Here is a 20,631-nt window from a genome sequence, read left to right as displayed (position 1 = left end):
GTGCAGAGGCCCCTGGAAGTATCTGAGTGGCCAGGTCAGGCAGGTGACGCCCTCCAGGTAGGTGGTCATCTTGCAAGGAGACCAAACCCCGTTACCATTATTTAGGGACTTCCTTGAGGGTGGGTCCCCAGGTTCAACATGCAAGACTCCAAAAGGACTCCTCTGCATCGTTTACTTCTACTTCAGACCACTCGGAACCGCAACTTGACTCTTCAGGAACCAACAATACTGCAACTCTCGAGACAACCTCACCTTGCAACATTGTTTACCCGGCTCCTTCCAGAAACTGCAACATTTCCCCAGCTGTGCATCCCCTGGGGTCAGCGAGACATCAGCCTGCACCAAGAAGGAATCTCCCCTGCATCTGCAAGCACCTACAGCAACGACATCCGGCTGCGTGGATCTGCTTTCCTCTGGAACCGCATGGGTCCTGCATCACAGGTGCTGGTCTGTACTAATCCCCTTGGTCTTCTGTGCCAGCTTTCCAACTTGGGAGGTGGTAATCTCTTGCCTCTCCTTTTAGGACAGTACTCCTTTGCACCGCAACTCTTGCTCCAAGGGATCTTCAGGTTCCAAGTAGCCCCGACCTCCAGCACTTCATCCTGCCAAGAACAGTCTCCTCTGTTTCTCCAGCGACATTGGACTCCTCTCCAGGTGTGCTGACTAGGTCTCACTGTGACTTACTGTGCCTGCTGCCAGTGGGTTGCCTGTGGGGCTGCGACGGATTCTGCCGACTCGACAGACTGCTGAAGGTTAGCCCAGATTCCCCTCCAAGGTTCGAGTTCCCTGGGCCTTGCTGGTCCTTTTCAGCCTTGCAACTCTTCTTTTGCTCCTATTGCATTTGCTAAGGTTTGTTGGTGGTTATTCTAAGCCACTGACCATCTGCAACACGACGATCAACACCATCTGCACTGACTCCTCCTCATTTCCTGGGCTCCAGAGCTGTCGACCCAGATCCTCATCCGCAGAAAGGTGGGTAGGTGCTCATGCCCCCACTGGACACTCCACTGTGGATTGGGCTCTGTCCCCTTCTTTTGCAGGTCCTCTTCTGCCAGAATCCACCTTTGGCTTTTTCTAGACCTGTCCTGTTTTTGCACAATACATTTTCTAAGTCCCCTTGTTAGTCCTTGGAAAGACCAGGTACTGACCTCTGCACTTCTGGGCGATGGGGTCACTTAGGTACTCACCTCTTGGGTCCCTAGCTCCCCTCCAACGACTCCATATCCTTGGGTGGGGGATTTCACTTCGCATTCCACTATTTTAGTATATAGTTCGGTCTTCACCCAAGGTCCTAACTATTTTTCACTAATTCTTACTAATGCTTGTTTCTTAAGACAATTCCTAATTATTACTGTGTATGCATAGTGTGTACTTACCTCCAGTTGGGGGGGGGGGGCTGCCTATAAATAATATAGTGTGGTTTTACTATAATAAAGTACTTTATTTTTGTAAGACTGTGTGGTTCCTTTCATGTGTGCTAAGTTACTGTGTGACTATTGTGGTATTTCATAAGCTTTGCGAGTCTCTAAAGAGCCCTGGCTTCCTAAACACTGCTTCCGTTCACTAATAGAGATCACATGGACCTGGTATAAGGTTCCAACACCATAGGTGTCCACCACACACCAGGCCAGCTTCCTACAGCAATGCTCAGGCAAACGTAATGAGCAGCCATCTGCTAACCAAACCAAAGGTAGCTTGGTTTACATCCTCCTCACAAGTGTCCAAATCACCACCATCCTGCCACAGGAATGGAGGCAATAAACCTCTATTGCCAAGCTACAGTCAATGGTATCCAAAGTCAATACTACTCCCTTCAATACTCGGATACCACAGGCTCATTTACACATGCTCATGAAGCACTACTGTCTGTATAGCACAACTACACTGACCTCCTGTTCAGCATCTGCTACCCTCCCCAGCTGCTCTGGCTGCTGCTGCCTCTGCCTTGCCTGGGAACGAATTGAGAGCCTGCCTGACGCTCAGTAAGAGGGCCTCCTACAACCGCAGGCTTCTGCCAGCACCTCATCCCTGGTGGTCATCCATAAGTACCTATCTCTATCTCCTTTACTCCTGGTTCTACGCCTTCGCCTTTTCTTTCACTCCTTTTAATTTTTGGCTTCTTCCAACTCTTTCCTCTTTTTTTCCCGTCCTTTCCTTGACCCTCTCCCTCCCGTGTCGCACCTGCCCTTGCGCCCCGGCCCCCATTCCCCACGCAAAGCACCTTTCCCGCCCTCCTGCCTCCCAGCTGACCGGACTCCCCTCCCCCTTTCTTAATGGCAGCCGCAGCATGGACGCGTCGCTGGTGTGCCAAAGGCAAGCCCGTCTGCACCCATCTGCGCCCAGCGCCAAGAACCCTAGATCTCCAACAAGACATCCCCTGGCCAGCATCCATTACAATGTCGTGACCCCCCCCACCGCCTTAACATCAGATGTCTCAGCGACTGCTGCACCACATCCCCCAAGGACACCCACGGACCTTTTTCATGCAGGAACTGCAACTTCAGTGCCGGCCACAACAAGCAGAAGGTACTCCACACACTCGGAAACACCAACACCCACCACAACCCCATCAACTGCCTTCTCCTGAACATCCGCTCCCTCCACAAGCATGCCACCGAACTCTAGGATTTGACCGACAACGCCCCACTGGACATTGACTTCCTTACAGAGACCTAGACTACCCCCACCTCAGGACCGGCCATCACCATCCCGGACGGACACAGCATCCTAAGGAGGGACTGGCCCTCCCGCCCGGGCAGAGGGCTCACCATCGTACAGAAGTCCTCACTTCATATCAAGGCCAACTCAGAAGAACAATGCATTCCAAAGAAAGCCAGCTGGTTCACCACCGAACTCGAAGAATCCAAACACACCCAAAGGAGACTACAGAAAAAAATGGAGGAATAGCCAAACCAGCAAAGACTTTGCCTCCTTCAGAGCTGCAACCGCCATCCACCTCCAACACACCAAGAACACAAGAATGAACACACTCCTGTAATGCATCAACTCCTCCACACACTATGGAATTTTTCTCAGTCATCAAGTTCTCAAACCCCACCCCCCCCCTGAAGCCACCAGCGTCTCCTTCTTTCACCGCAAGATACAAGACATCTACAACAGCTTCCTCCCAGCACCAGAACCTACGACCCACCCACCCCCCAGAACCCACCCAGAGCTGGTCCACACTCACCACTGTAGGAAACAGAAAGCATTGTGAACAGCACCCACTCCGGAGCCCCAACGGACCCTCTCCCGCATCACATCTACGTCAGAGCCAGCACATCCATCAACCCTGAGCTCCGGAACACGATAAACCGATCCAACAGCACTGGCACCTTCCCTGAGGGGTGGAAACACTCTGAAATACACCCCCTCCTGAAGAAACCCTTGCACGACCCATCAGAACTAAAGAACTTCCGGCCCACAGAACTACGAAATTTCATCTAGGTCAAAAACTCTCTGGACAGCTCCCAGTCCAGGTCCCGCAGCAACTACAGGACGTAGACAGCTCTTCTTGCAACCACCGACGACAACCGATCACTTCTAGACCACAGCCACACAGCAGCACTTATACTCCTCGACCTATCAGCAGCCTTCGACACGGTCTCCCGCAGCACTCTATGCACTGAGTCCATGACATAGGAATCCTCAGAATAGCCTTGAAATGGATTCACTCCTTTTTCTCCAGAAGGACTCAGAGGGTCAGGCACCCTCCCTACAAATCTAAACCCACAGGAGTCAGCTGCGGAGTTCCCCAAGGATCCTCTGAGAGTCCAACTCTTTTCAACATATACATGACCCCACTAGCAGCCATTGTCAGAAGCCACGGAATGATCATTGGGTCATATGAAGATGACACATCATTCATCATTTCCCTCCCCGAAGACCCAGACACGGCTGAAAGGAATTTCCACTTTGGAACGGAAGCAGTTGCCACTTGAGAGAAAGCTGCCTCAAGCTCAACTCTGAGGCAGAGCTCATCTTCGGAAACGCCACATCAGCATGGGACGACTCCTGGTGGCCCACATCTCTCAGCACCCCGCCTTCACAGACTGAGCATGCCCGCAACCTAGGCATCATCCTCAACTCCTCCCCATCTATGACCCTGACAGGTAAACTTAGTCACCGCCTCTTGCTGGCGCACCCTCCACAAACTCAGGCAAAATTTGCGAATGGATCCCAGCATACTGCCGCAGGACAGTCACCCACGCCTCAGTCACAAGCAAGCTTAACTACGGCAATGCTCTATGCCAGCACCACGATGAGAAACATCAAAAAGCTGCAACTCATCCAGAACGCAGCCCCAAACTTGTCCTTAACCTACCACTCCAAGAACATATCTCCCAGCACCCCAGAACCCTCCATTGGCTCCCGACAGAAAAACAAATCACCTTCAAGCTACTCACCCACACGTACATAGCCATATGCAACATTGGTCCGGCCTACCTGAACCACCACGTCTCCTTCCATAACCCCGGTAGATCCCTCCACTCTGCTCAAATGGCCTGGGCCACTATCCCTAGAATTCGAAAACCAACCGCTGGAGGACGATCCTTCACCTACATTGCAGCAAAAAGCTGGAACAACCTGCCCCTATACCTCAGGCAAAGCCCATCGCTCACCATCTTCAGGAAGAACATCAGGACGTGGCTCTTTGGATGAGGCTCCATCTGATCCCCCCTTCTCCCCCCACCACATTGAGACCCTCATGGTGAGCAGCCGTGCTTTACAAAAACTGATTGATTGATTGACAGTCAGGTCCGGCGTGACTGTCACTTTGCAAGTTTGAACCTATAGGACTTTTCAGTCTTATGTGTTTCGCAGCCCCATCTCTGCTGATATATTGCTTGGGTATCTATCCTAGGTAAGAAATCTGCGACTAGAATTCTCTATCAGATGAGAAGTTACTTACCTTCGGTAACAAAAGAGACTATCCACAGATTCGTTACTGACCCACCATCCTCGCCGCTCTGTGAACAGACTATAGTGTAAAGAGATCACCCCTTAACAGGCCCCCTGCTTTGCACGTCAGTGGTCAGTGATCTTCATGGCTCCATGCTTCTGGTTTGGAAAGCAGCAAAAAGAAACTGACATCAACACGCTGGAGTGGTGCCTACATAGACACCACACACGTAATTTCTGGCGCAGACGATGCCACCTACGCAAGGGTATTGCTCATCGAAAGTTTCCGCCTGGGGAATATTCTAATGTAAGGAATCTGCCACTAGAAGTCTCTAGCAGGTAAGAATGTTAGCGATCTAGGTGTTAATAAGAACTCTGAGGGAGGCTGCAGTAGAACACTGGGGAAATCAGCTGACTGGCTGCTTTTACTGTACTCAGTATGCCATGTTTTATTCACACATGGCTGAGGAACTTACAGAAAACATGTTCTCATTTTAACTTCTTGAGCATCTGCTATGAGAAAATTATGAGTGTAAACAGTGTCTCACATATGGTTTGCCAAATCCCAGCAGAGGGTAAAATCACTTCCTTAATATACAAGATTCCTCAAATTTGTATGGAACCAACAAATTATTAAACTATATTGTGAAAAAAATCCGTCATCACCCTCTATATGTGCTCCTTTTTGTGGCTTTCAAAAACAAGGTTTCACTACAATTCTTTGACAGGGACCATGGCCCAGAATCCTACAATAGCTGCACATGTTGTCAATGTTTTGGCCAGTCAATGCCCCCACTCCCGTAAATGTCCTTTGGGGGTCGGAGTGTGCTCAACCTGTTCACTCATATGTTTTTTAGATTCATTTTCAGGACACAGGAACCATGTCCCCAAGTCCTGTAATGACTACCACAACATATTGTTCAGGTTGTGACCAACCAATCAGAATTGACTAATGCCTTTTAAAGTGGCCACCAAAGCATATATGGACTTAATCTGCCAAGATATCTATACATTTTAAGCCTTAATTTCTGAAAGTCTACTGAAAAGATTTACTCCGAATCACAATCACGCATTAAGTAATGGTCTAGTTTTTTGCCAAATTTGGTGTAATTCTACAAAATCATTTTGGCAGCAGGGCTTTCAAAAATTCCTTTGGGAAATGCAGGCGAGAAAAAGGATTTCTGAACTCCCCTTTTCCTCCCCCTCTTTTCGAAATTTTTGTGAAGGTTTGTCAAACAGCATCAAAATAATTAATGAAACAAAATACACTCCTCAATGGAAGAACTGACTTGACTATAACTACCCATTTGCGACTGCCACTGTGTTACATGTTACACAGTTATAGAACAAAAAAGTTAAGCGTGGTTATGGTTACAAAACAACTGAAATTTGTCAGTTATGGCTAAGTGCATAGCTTTAAGAGGCACTGATACTCAGTATTTGGCAAGGCGCAGCACAAGTTAGCTGCAGGACCAGATTCTGGGTCCAGTATTTGTAAGCAACTAATTCACACCACACATGGCCTTCTGCACTGCGCAATGGGGGTGTGCCGCAGAGTTAGACTCTAAGACCAGATTTCAGCAGGTGGCCTACCCCATTGTGTATGTCCTTCAGCTATGGCCACTGGGAGGGCTGGCTGTATGGCCGGACCTGTAGCCAGGCCCAAGCCAACCCTCTATGGATGGCCAACCCTTACAGCTCACAGCCAAGCGAAGCAAAGCAAATGTTTGCTGAGGTGCCTGGCCTTTGGATAGGCCCTACACCTCCACATTCTCTGCAAATGGCCAACCCCAATTATGCAGGTTTTGGCTATGCGCAGCCAGAACTGGACATAGGACACGACCTATGGCCAGAACAGGCCATGCACCCAACCATCTACAGGTAGTCACTCCACACTATGCACGACTTTCAACTCTGTGAAGCCGCAGGCTGCATCTAAATGTTCATGAATGGCAAAACCCTGCTAGACGTAACCTTAAACTCTGCAAAGCATGGGTTAGCTGCACCCAACCCTTATCAAACTTTGGCCATGTGCAGCACCCATTCCTCTTCAGACAATTGAGCCCCTGCTGCACATTGCAGACTTTTTCACCTTCTGTCAAAAGCACTATCATATTTTAGTCATCAGCAATGTTAGTCTGTGCCCCGCCCCCTCCTTGTGACACGTTCACCCACTCTCCCGCTGCCCAGCTGACCGACCCTTCCTACCTCCCTTCCCTTCTTAATGGCAGCCGCGCAGCGGGCAAGCCAGCATAAAGGCCCGCAGTCTCCGCACCATCCACTGGTACGACACCAGCACCCTGCACGCCCTCAACACCGGCGGCTTGTTCTCCTGCCGCAACTGCACCTTCACCTGTTTGTGCACACTAATCCGCCCCCCACCCCCATGCTGGACCACTCAGACACCTCAGATGCATACTACTCAACACTCGCTCCCTCATCAAGTACACAATAGAAGTTTGGGATCTCCTCCACTCCATTGCTGTAAGTAAAAGCCTCCTTGGCATGGCTACCCCCCAACCTTTTTACCTTTGCTGATGCAAAGTTTTGATTGAAAGTGTGCTGGGACCCTGCTAACCAGGCCACAGCACCAGTGTTCTTTCCCTAAACTGTATCTTTGCCTCCACAATTGGCACAGCCCTGGCACTCAGATAAGTCCCTTCTAACTGGTACTCCTGGTACAAAGGGCCCTGATGCCAGGGAAGGTCTCTAAGGGCAGCAGCATGTCTTATGCCACCCTGGGGACCCCACACTCAGCACATGCACACTGCCTCACAGCTTGTGTGAGCTGGTGGGGAGAAAATGGCTAAGTCGACATAACATGGCACTCCCCTCAGAGTGCCATGCCCACAACACACTGCCTGTGGCATAGGTAAGTCACCCCTCTAGCAGGCCTTACAGCCCTACGGCAGGGTGCACTATACCACAGGTGAGGGCATATGTGCATTAGCACTATGCGCCTACAGTGTCTAAGCAAAACCTTAGACATTGTAAGTGCAAGGTAGCCATAACAGTATATGGTGTGGGAGTTTGTCAAACACGAACTCCACCGTTCCATAATGGCTAGACTGAAATCTGAGAAGTTTAGTATAAAACTTCTCAGCACAATAAATGCACACTGATGCCAGTGTGCAATTTATTGTAACATGCACACAGAGGGAATCTTAGAGATGACCCCTGAATACCAATCCGACTTCTAGTGTAGGCTGACCAGTTCCTGCCAGCCTGCCACAAACCAGACAAGTTGCTGGCCACATGCGGAGAGTGCCTTTTTCATTCTGTGGCCAGGAACAAAGCCTGTACTGGGTGGAGGTGCTTCACACCTCCCCCTGCAGGAACTGTAACACCTGGCGGTGAGCCTCAAAGGCTCACCCCTTTTATTACAGCGCCCAGGGTGTACTTGTCTCCCCCCGCCCCAGTGCTCTACAAAACCCCCATGGTCTGTCCCCAGAGGACGTAGGTACTTACCTGCTGGCAGACTGGAACCAGAGCACCCCTGTTCTCCATAGGCGCCTATGTGTTTTGGGCACCTCTTTGACCTCTGCACCTGACCGGCCCCGAGTTGCTGGTGTGGTAACTTTGGGGTTTCCCTGAACCCCCAGCGGTGGGCTGCCTATGCCCAGATACTGAGACTTGTAAGTGTCTTACTTACCTCACAATGTAACCTTTACTTACCTCCCCCAGGGACTGTTGATTTTTGCACTGTCTCCTTTTAAAATAGCTTATTGCCATTTTAACAAAGACTGTATATAATATTGCTTTTATTCAAAGTTCCTAACTTACCTGTGTGAAGTACCTTGCATTTTATGTGTTTACTTCAAATCTTGAACCTGTGGTTCTTAAAATAAACTAAGAAAAGATAGTTTTCTATATAAAAACTATTGGCCTGGAGTTAAGTCTTTGAGTGTGTGTTCCTCATTTTTTGCGTGTGTGTCTACAACAAATGCTTAACACTACCCTCTGATAAGCCTACTGCTCGACCACACTACCACAAAATAAAGCATTAGAATTATCTAATTTTGCCACTATCTTACCTCTAAGGGGAACCCTTGAACTCTGTGCACACAATTTTTTTACTTTGAAATAGTATATACAGAGCCAACTTCCTACAATGACCCCCAACGTTGCATTCTTCACAGAGACCTGGATCACCACCTCCTCAGCACCAGACATTGCCACTGCCATCCCCGACGAAAAAAATAAATAAAAAATAAAAATACAAATAATCCATACATCAAGACAGCGTCAACCAACCACCCTCGGGATTAAGCAACTGGTCAACCTCCCCACGCACTCAGCAGAAAACACCATCAACCCAGTATTAATCACCAGAAACCACATCTTCTCACACACCTCTGAACTCCACTGGACCGATCACCACAGCATCCACTTCTTCACTAAGACAGTCGAATGGCACCATTCCCCCATCGCAGGAACTGGACCAAGGTCACCAAAGCCCAGCTCTATGCCACTCCCCACCAGCAGACACCACAGACGCCAACACCGCGACCCACAACCTCCACCAATGGATCACTGGCTGCACCAACACCCTGGCCTCCCCCTAAGGAAACCCACCAGTAATCAACACCAAAGGAGATCCAGCTAGTTCTCCCCAACCTCCAAGAATCCAAGAGCACATGCCGACAACTCGAGAGAAAATGGAGAAGCAGCAAAAACCCAACAGACCACAAAGCCTTCAAAGACACAGTCACATCACACCACCATCATCAGATCAGTTAGAAAATCAGTCATTCAGGAGTGAATCAACACCAACACACACAATAGCAAGGAACTTTTCACCATAGTCAAGTAATTCACAAAACTCGGCATGGACACCACAGACATCCATCCCTCCCAAGACCTCTGCAACAACCTCGCCACCTTCTTCCACCGAAAAATACAGGACATCTACGAAGAGTTCACAAGTAAATGCTCCCCCCCCCCCCCCCACCTACTAGCACCACCACAGACTAACTACCAATCAATCGAGAACCACTGGACCCTTCTCACCCTGGAAGACACCCTGAAGCTCATAAATACCATCGACTCTGGGGCACCCTTGCCCCACCACATCTTCAATCAAGCTAGCGCCACCAACACATCCGACCTATGCCACACCAACCAAGGCAACTCCGCTGTGCTCAACTGGCCCTCGCCACCATCCCCACGATTCAGAAGAACACGGCTGGAGAAAGATCCTTCTCCTATCTCATTCGCAAGACCTGGAACTTGATGCCGCTCCCACTCAGGTAGTCCCCCCTCGCTAGCTCAGTTCAGAGAGGACCTCAAGACCTGGCTCTTCAGATGGCCTGTGTCCCCCAGCTAGCTTCTGCAGACCCACCTGGTGATAAGTTGAGCTTTACATATGTTGATTTATTGGGCGAGGAGTTGTCAGTGATGTCATCAATGATATCACAGGTGGTGTCATACGTAATACCATAAACAGTGCATGATGCAGGGGTGTGGAATTTAACAGAATATCTACTTGTCCATGGGACAAATTGCTTCTTAAATCTACTTGCCCTTTAAAATAATCTACTTGTCCCTTCGGTGCCATGTATCCAGTGACAAATTATGCCAGCAATCTCATTAAGTAAGTGCTCTGATAATAGCCTCTCGGATTATTTCAGGGCTAATACTATATTAGGGCATGAATGCTAGAAATTTCAAACCCTAATATAGCAATTTCCACCTTTCTGCAGATCTACATACTGGAGCTGGAGGAAGCAGTAAGTAATAGTTCCAGGGCTAGAATGCCTTTGAGTCTGTGCAAACCTACTAACTTGCACGTTTTGTTTTGCAATTCTTTTATTTTGAGAAATAAAAGTAGCATCTTACAGAACAGAGCAATGGAGCAAGCACTTCTCATTGAAACGCATACATCAAAAAACATCTATAGGAAGATATATTGCCACAGGTAACCACATCAGTGTGGTCTAGACCTTGAGTAAATGTTAATCTTGAGTAAATGTCAATCTGGGAAAGGCAGGTCCCGGTTGAGCACCGAGTTCGGCCTTTAGAAAAGGGGGGGGGGGGGAGGCTTATAAGGTGAGGGCCACTGTGAGAAGTGGTCACATGGAAAATTAGGAAGACCCTTAGTTTGCCAGTCTGTCAAGGGGCCTTTGCTTATCCTAGGACAGCAGGGGAGGTAAAGATGCTGCAGAAAGGATGTGTTTGGGACGGGGCACGGTCAATCAGAGAGAGCTCTGGTCCCAGATCAGGAACGGAGGGAGGGTGTATGAGAGGTGGGTAAAGAGAGGAAAAAGGGTGAGGAGGCTAGGGGAGGGGGGGAAAAAAAAAGGAGAAGTGAGGGAGAGACAGGGTGGAGGGAGGTAAATGAGTGGTAAGTGAATGCAGTGAATTTGCGAGCGCCACAGTAGGACCCGGCGTACTCGTGGTGTGATTTGGGAGGCCACGCTAGCAGTACGGCAGGTGCAATCGTATACGTACTCAGGAACTATTGCAGTCAATCACCAGTATTATAGAGGAAAGGGGCCCAGGTCTGAAGAAATACCTCCGTCCTGTCCTGTAGGCTGTAAATAATTTGTTCGTGGGAGACTGATTGGTACATTGCTGAGAGCCATTTGTCACGAGTAGGGGATGTTATTGCACGCTAGTGTCTGAGGATGCAGAGTTTAGCCGTTCCCAGTGCTGTGAGAGGTATGGGGCCCAAGTCCATAGGAACCAAAAGGAGAGGCCATGGGTCGATGTAGTGAAATAGCTTCCGAGTAAAGCAGTTGACGAGTGGATTTACTTGTCACCTTGCAGGAGGACATCGCTGTGTGGGAGGGTGCCACCTCTGGAGGTGCTAGAGTAGATGCCTGGGGGGGGGGGGGGGGCGGGGGGAGGGAGAGGGGGAAGGCTGGTGTCCTAAATTCCAAGGGTAGCCTCGATGCATTATTCTTGTAGACTGTACAAGTCCCCTGCCCCCCCCCCTCCATCCATATGACAATGGTCACCCGCCACACGGTAGTGGGGGGGGGGGGGGGGGCAGGGGGGGGCTGTGTTGGGGTGATACAGTGAAAAACTGGGGTCTCTGGACTGAGTAGGTCAGCGCAGTAGCAGTGTCACAATCCTGAACTTGAAGAGGGAGGCTTACGATTTTGCGAGTTTATCGTGACTTGCAAGTGGGTACTGCACACTAATGCACTGGTCGTATAATCTCCCAGATCAGAGGATGACTCAGCAGGGATCCACCGTCCCGGTAGAGCCCTATGTGGACCCTAACCACCTGGATTCAGTTGTGGTGTCCTCTGTGTCAGGGGAGGTGGCAGGCTCCTGTTCAAGGGAGAGCTAGAGGCAAGTCAGCTCCAGAGCTGTCAGTCAAATGGTGGGTTAGATCCATTTTCATTGTTGTGGCTTGTGTCATCACTGTCCAGTGGTTTGCGGGATTGTGGGGTCACTCCTCTTGTCGGTATATCGGGGGCAGTAAAGATCTGGCTCACTCCAGGCGGACGTTTGAGCAGACCCCTAGCAGCTCCCTGATATTCGTGGTCAGTGATATGCTGCCAGGTCAGGCCTGCAGTTACGCACCCCATAGCAGGCCCAAGCGTTAGCCCCTGTGTATCGGAGTTCCCCTAATGATGCTCCCCGGGGCGTTGGAGGTCAGTGCGGTCTTCTGCAAGTGGGAGGAGGCAGGGGGTGAGAAGGAAGAAGCACCTCCAGGCACTCTATGAATCTGCTAAACTCCAATTCACTCCTGTAGTCTCTACAATGGCTGTGGTCGACGGAGTGCCACGGCAACCTCCTCACCCGTGGCCCCCACCCAATCACACAGTCCCAGAGGTAGACCCCGGGCTGTGATGTCCACTATGGTCGCCCCCTTCCACACTTATGTGCTCAAATCCGGTCTCTGGGGGTGGGAGGCATAGGTGGGGATGTGGTGCCCCCGCAGCTGCCTACCGGATCTGCCGTCCAGCAAGCCAATCTTTCTGAACCTCCGCAACTCAGGCAGCCGAAGGCTGTAAACGGGGCCCATGGCGCCACACAATCTCATTCTCAGTACTTCTGGTGGGTGCAGGCACAGCTTACTTGGCTGGGGGAAGAGGGAGTGAGTGTATGGACCCCCAGGGGTGCGACTGCTGCACCGGCAGACCTTCTATAAGTGCGTGCTGCCGTTTGACCAGAATGAGCTTGCGGCTCCTTGCATCAACGTAGGCCGCAGAGCCCCTGCCTTCCGGTGAGGGTAGGGGAGAGAAATGAGACACCCCTAGCGGTCAGTCAACTCCGTGCTGTCCCGAGGCACACACCGGTGCGCAGAGCTCTTTAGTCAGGTGGCCATTCTTCCCGTGGCCAGACCACACCCCCTTAACTTGCACATTTTAAGGATTTTCACCAGCTCTTCTCAAATCTTTTCTCAAACTAAGAAAGGTTAAAAATGTACTCCTGACAAGGGTAGAAGTAGAAGTTCTTCCAGGGTTGGGAAAAGTGATCAGAGGGAAAGTGAACTTGTAAACACTCAACAGATTTTTGCATGGGCGAATCTACACATGCATATTTGCTCGTGCTAAAATACAGTTCGCAAATACTTTCTAGAAGTAAGATTTCCCAGTCAACCTCTAAGTTTTTGTGAATTCATGAAAGGCACTAACGAAAAGACATATACATACAACTTTTTTTTATTTTTGCTAACGTTTGAGATATACATATTACATATATACACACACGTTTGTTATAGTGGTGAGGGCCTGGCAGCTCCCACAACAATAAAGTGCTTCTTGGGCGATACAACTCAGATCTGTGCTCTAGAGGGTGTGGTATGGTGCAGTCCTTTTTACATATCCTTTGAGAACGCCCCATAATTCAGCAATACTAGAAGGGGGTGGTGCAAATTGTGGCCCAAGTCAGGGGTTTCACTGTACCACAGGAGGCCAGGTGCCATGTACTACAAGATAAAATGTGACCCAGATATCAGAGGATCTGGTTAATGTTAGCAGCCGGGTGGCTAAGAGGAACACTGCGAAGGCATGGGGAGCGAACAGACCCCCAAGTGTACAAAATTGGAAGAATGATTTAGACCGATGCCAGCATGTGGAGCAGGTGATATATCAAGTCGAGGCTGCCCGAGAAAATATGGAACCAATGGAGCACTTACAGCGAAACATGAATGGTCACTGAGGGGAGGGGGGGGCGTACTTGTGTACTAGTCGTGTGCCAAATGCAGATAGTACTTGTTCTGGATCAGATATGTAAATACTGTTGTTCGCTATTAAATCGCAAATATAATGATACTTAACCTTTTCTTCACAACATTTCAAGTTATTTGTCCAAGACTGTACCAATTTTCGTGCACTGAGCAACTGTTAAATAAAAAGATTTTTTTTAAAAAATAATACAAAACAAAAAAAAAGTATTACAAAAGCCATGTCAAAACAAGACATGCACGGACAAAACAAAAAGACTGACAACCAATGTTGGATCGCTTGCTTTGCCAGTACTTGTTTATTTTCATGTTTCCCACAATCTTGTTGAAAATGGTTACACTGGTTTACATTATGAATATTTTTTTGAAGTTCTAGCATGCATCAACACTTCTTGCTACATGATTCTTCAAAGAAATAGTACATATAATATCACAGTAATTTAGCAATATGTATTTTCCTTCAAGCATTTTTTTCTGAACATCTTGTTTTGAAAGCAAAGAATCATCAATCTTGCTTACAAACATTTGCATCTAATCAGACAGCATTCTGGGAGCATTATACATAGCCTCATATTGTTAAACTTTTCAAACATGTGTGTACACTTTTTTTTTACTGGAACCGCTGTCAGTAGTGCAGCGTGACCTTAAAACATTTATTTAGAGCACTGAACCTAATAATAAAGGCTTTGCATTAATGAACCATAAATACAAGTTCAAACAGCATTGAAATATGAAAACTTGTTGTCCTTGACCCCAAACAATACGTCCTGGGTGTCGAGATATAGGAATTCCACACCCCTGATAACAATGCCTTAAGCTGTGGTGAATTTAACTAACCTCCACTGGTGAATTTCAGTGGGTTTTAAGTTTTGTTAACCTTAATGCACTTTAACTGTGTTTTTCCCCCAATTATTTTCTAAGGTTTTTTTATGTATATTAAGGTCTAATAACCAGAGCGAACCATAATTTAGCTTAAACCTTTTTTGAAGACATTTCTTGGTTTTTGATCACATAACACAACAAACTGTTTCTTGAGCCTAACCTATCCACAGCAAACACCCCCAGTGAGCATGGCATTGGCCCAACCCACCAAGGACATCAAAACCCACAGTGCAGAGCCTTCGGCCATGCAAACAGAGGTCTGATACAGGTTTAGCTCTCACTCTACGATGGGAGCCCAGCCTCACTAAACACACCCATAAGTTATGAACAGAGGGAGGTTGGTGAAGCACAACTTTTGTGCACCAAATTATTTTTTTCCCCCCCTTTCAGGATTTGCAAATCCTGGGACACATTTGCTAATACTGATACACCAGAAATGGCTTGCAATAATGGTTCAATATTTAGAACTATTTTTTTTTTAAAATAGCATTTTCAAATGGAATACGAAACAAGGGTAGGCTCACCCTGCCTCTTATGTTCTTTTTGTTTTGATTTTCCAACATAGTGCTCAATGCACCTTACTGGTTGATGGTGGTCCTAATAGAATTTCTTGCTACGACGGCCAGTGAAAAAAAAAATAAAGAAATTGTCCTGCAGGTTTACAAACCTGCATGGACAATGAGAGAAAAATTTCAATGATGGACTTTTACTTCTTGGTCTGAATTCTTAAATCCATGGAAGACCCAAGGGCTACAGTCTAAATACCTCTAGGATTTAAGCTCTACATACCCAACCAGGAACACTATTTAAACATAATTTATCGAAAACTACTAAAGAAATTGACAGCAAGCCAAGCAAAGACACTACCTCGAGTGCAGTTCTACGTATATGCCAGGTTTCTGTAATGCTGCCCAGCTGCTTTTTTTTTCCTGTATCAAGGAGCAAAGAATACCATGGTGGTTAAAATAGGAAATGCCATTTTTGCTACCATACCCAACGCTTTTCTTGTTTCCCACTGTACAAGACAATGGGGATTCCTTTTGTTGTTGTCTTCCCTGAGGGATACTTGCATGGAGAAAAAGTGTTTAGTAACACTCATTCCCCCATGTTTTTTGGCCCCGGCTTGACAGATTACCCCAAAACTTTTTTTAGGATTGAGCCAAGGTGGATGATTTTGTTTTTTAGGAAAGCTTTATAGGGTCAAGCAGCACCAAAGATATTAGCAAAACAAAAAAAGCTGTTCATATGGAAACTCTGACATAAATATTAATTCAAATATACACACACCCCTATAACTCATAGTATTCCCAGGTTACCCCCAACAGAAAACATCCCCTTCTCATAAACATCCATAACCAATAAACACTTATCTGATCCCCAAGAGATCTCTTAACCTAAAATACAGCTACCAAAGACAACCACCACACTCAAACATGTCACATACACACACACACACACCTTGATAGATCAATAAACAACTGCTACTGCCAAACTTTATTCAATAAACAAGGTTAACCATTTTTCAAACCCTTTTGAATTTACATGCTACTCTTCCTAGAATTATGTTTTAGGAAATTCTAGAAATGTAAACTAAAAAGGCAAGTATCGACGAGTATGATCATCTAGGAGGCAAAACAGAGGAGTGCATTTATAAGAAATTCAGTAATTATGAGCCCATTACGAAGACAAATATGTGAACTGCCTTAACAATCAGGAATAAATAATTATGAAGTACAGCAATGTCAAACTAAATCTTGGGTGATAACCGGAACCTTTACCCTAAACAATGGGTGCCCGTCCTAGGCGGGACAAAACCATGTCAAATTGTCAATTTATCTACAAAGCACATGCATAAAAAAATCATCTAAATGTAATTAGTTGACAAAGTGGCATTCCTGATAAATGAGCATAGATCGGTTGATTCTAGCCATACGATTCTAGCCTATACATAGTAATAGTGCTTTGAATACAAGTATCATCAGTTTGTACATGCTCGTTTTGCTAGCCAGTCAGTTTGACGGCAGCATGCACGGATGGGAAATGTTACTGGGTAAATTGTACTAAGTTCGGATAAAAGAATTTAGGACCTAATCTAGTGGTACAAGGCAGTAATGAACACGATCTACCAATAGACTGCATTGCAGTCTGTCGACTACTAATGATTGAATAAGTGTTTCTAGATAGGTTGATGGTAAGAGTGCATCTTGCATATTTTCAGAGGTTGGAAGAATTGTAGTTCTAGTTGTAATGGATTTGTTGAGTTAGGAAGGTTTCAATTATATTAGATGTGTTGAAAAGAACACCAAGGTTTCTGGTCATCTGGGTGAACGTAAGCAAAAGCACAAAACTAATGCTACACATTATACTTAAAGTCAATTTTTAACCTTAACAGAAGCTCTTCTTCATTACTCAAAGTAAAAAATACTTTCCCAGAAAAATGATACTAATATCTCGAAATCACTCAATCGGGCATTGGATACATTACGTACATTAGGCGAGTACATTCAGCATCCCTCTACCCCCTTTTTTATCCACAACTGTGCAAACGAATTAACGTTGCTACTTGCTCACATTCAGAAAGGCCCAAGAGCTGCTTTTTGAATGCAGTTATGCATAAAATACTCTGTATTCTTATATAACATTACAATTCTGTTTATGTTAGTTTTAGAATAGTTTATGAATCATTTAAATACCGTACATACGTTTAAAGTGATTTCTTTATGAATTTATAATGTTAATTTTGCATTTCAAAGTGGTAAAATACTAGATTTCACTTATTTCCCCATTTTATTTGTACAGTCTGATATAAAAATACTGAATATGCTGGTAAGACACCGGCCAGGCTGCCCTCCAAAAACACCTATCCTTCTAAAATGTACTGTAAACAGTGGTCGAAGGTGGCAGCAACTGAGGGGCCCATACTTCTTTTAACTTAAGAAAAACAGTTCCTCTGCTTTGAAACAAGACAACCACTATAGGACAGTTAATTTGGAGAGCAGAAATTCTTCAGCTGAAGTGTAAGGCAAGGAGCATCCTATAAAGTGAAACTCAACGAGGGGCAGACAGCTAAACAAGCCTTCTTGCCAGGGTGCCTGCTTGCCTAAAAGGAAGGTAAGTGGGCATAACAGGCTAATCTGCAATGAAAAGGGTGATTATAAGCCACTATTGGCAAGAATTGATGGAATCATTAAAAGATTTCCGATTAGACTTTTTTTTTTTTTTATTATTGATATTGCAAGGGCGTTACCAGCTGAGCTGTTTCTAAAGGAAAGTTATAAAACAATAGCACTATGTACAGCCTGGGTATTACTAAAATCTCTATTTTTTTAAAGAAACTTTTTACATCTTCAACTTTTTTGTGCATTTTGTAGCAGTCTCTTATACAGTTTGTAATGTAAGATTAAAATAATGGCTTAAATATTCACAGTGCATTCTGTCACAGACTAAGACCTAGGAGCACTAAACATACAAAAATCACTATTCTCCACTGCAATAGCCAGAATTCGATTCTGTGGCTCCCTGGTTACAGACAGAGACCTCTGCAGTGCATTAAATAATAGAAGGTTCATAATGTGATATAGTGCATTTACGACTAATTAACTTGACTCACATTTATTTTTCATTTAAGCTGTGTCGTATTTTATAAGTAGTTATGAAGGTGAAAGACCTAAAAAAAAAGTTGAGTATTTTTTTTGGCCACTCCTCTGACCCGACCCCCTTTGCACACAGCAGAGTTACCATATTGTTTCAATACACTTTGACCACTGAATACAGTGCTGCTTTAACAAAATAACATGTCAAACAATAGACTTGGCAGGCTTGGCTATCCTTCACTAGAATTTTTTTCAAGCCAACTTTATTGAGAATTTCAAAACAGCATAATATGGTCATCAATGCAGTAAAGGAACAGTTGTAGTAGCATTTGCATTACAGTATATTTGTGGAGGGTACAATAAAGCGTACCAATATATAAAAACAAAGATTTCAAATACAATGCAGTAGTAAGCCTGATCTAGTGGTACATGATCTGAATGTAAGTAGTGGTGGTGGTAGGAGGGTAGTTTGTTTAACCACAAATCGAACAACCCCTGGTTCGCTGATGTTCGGGTTGGGAGTTATTTGTGTGTGTGTGTTGGGGGGGGGGGGGAAGGGGGGAGTCAGCCACGGTCTGTCTATAGATAAGTAGTGATAATGTGGTGTAAGATCTGAGCCAGTATAGTGTGGCTAAGCTTCACTGGGATGCAATGAATCGCCTGTATATAGGGTGCAGGTAGGCCAGTTTTCTACCAGGACCACCAGTATTTTATTGTCCCCGCCGGTACAAAAATAATCATAATCACCAAAAACGAACATTTTTAGAACTTATTTGTACATAATTCAAACAGCAAACATAAATAAAAAAGTTACCTATTCATGAAAAATTGAAAGTAAACACAGGAAGTAAAGTCAAATTACAAAAGAATACATTTACTTTTATTTAAAGTCCTATTTAGCATTGTGTCCGGGCCTGTGCGGACTCTTAAAACAACAAATAGCCAGTATTTATCTATTAGAAAGGAGGCAATCTAACTGTATATAAAACTCAATATCTTAACAGCAAGAATTCTCGTGATTATGTATACAGAGAGCGTCTTTGTTAGTTTGCTTCCACATAACAAAACATTCAACGTCGGGCAGGAGTGTACGGAGGGATCATGCCAAGTGTTCGTAGAAAGGCAGAGCCCTCCTTCGCATTAATCCCTTCATGTCTAGATGGTATACATTTAATAAAGTCGCCCATTTTAACACACAAATACCGTGCCCTGGAAGTTCTATTAAACCCCGCCCTCTGCACTCGATTGGTCGCGGAGAAGAGTTACCAGGACTTTGCCCAATAGCCATCTAGCCCCGATTATGACGACGAATACAATTGGTTGAAGCTGCTCTCAATCCCATAAACAGCCGGGGCGGGGATCAAGTCTCAGGGATAAGAAATGCAGGGGGAGAATAGGCCGTCGGGGGGGCGTGCGCGCGATGTCACTCACCGGTGGGCCGGTCGGTGCGCCCCCGCTGGGCTCGCGGCGTTGGGCCGCCGGCTCGGCCACCCCGTTCCGAACTATAGCAGTCCACAGCCGTTGCTTCTTCCAACCCACTCTGACAGCCTCTCGCTTGACCCCCTCAGTAAACCGTCCCCCTCGCTGTAGCCGCGCAAGCGCAGTCGGAGCCCACAAAGAGATGGGCACCAAGATCTACCAAACACAGGAGCGCAGAGAACAGCCAAGGGCGGGGCTAAATGAACCTGTCGTACCGGAGCTCTATTCTCATTGGGCTGAGGAGACACAGGAACGTGCCATTGACAGGCATCGCTTCGGGGATTGTCCAACGGGAACCTCATTCCTTTGTGTCGTCACCGTTGAGGTGAAAGTAGGACCGATTCTGCCGCTGAGCCCGTCTCCAGAGTGAGAGTAAACATAGAAAAGAGACACGATGCCGCGCTTGCATCTCCGTACGAGTCTTCGTGGGGGTGGGGGGAGACGAGGACGGAAATGTCCTTCAACTTATTTTGTACCGTTTATGCACTCGGGTCTGATCGATGCGCTCTTTAGTGATTGTTGAGGAAAGAATGTGTGGTCCAAACCGAGATTGCTTTATAATGTAGACTTTCTTTGTCATATAATCGAAGAAGGCTCCACATGTGTGTTTTTTTTAATCAATGAGCACTTTGG

General features: G+C 46.4%; 1 protein-coding gene across 1 annotated transcript in view; it reads right to left on the bottom strand.

Moving 5' to 3' along the window:
• Window positions 1-20,125, bottom strand: part of KDM4A (lysine demethylase 4A) — a 460,608-nt gene extending 440,483 nt beyond the window's left edge. The window contains exon 1 of the mRNA XM_069227816.1: window positions 19,951-20,125. The gene's annotated coding sequence lies outside the window, so the exon portion shown is untranslated. The remainder of the gene's footprint in view (window positions 1-19,950) is intronic.
• Window positions 20,126-20,631: the final 506 nt, after the last annotated feature.

This window comes from Pleurodeles waltl, chromosome 4_1 (assembly GCF_031143425.1).
Source record: "Pleurodeles waltl isolate 20211129_DDA chromosome 4_1, aPleWal1.hap1.20221129, whole genome shotgun sequence".
NCBI lineage: Eukaryota > Metazoa > Chordata > Amphibia > Caudata > Salamandridae > Pleurodeles > Pleurodeles waltl.
This window is presented reverse-complemented; position numbering and strand designations above follow the sequence as displayed.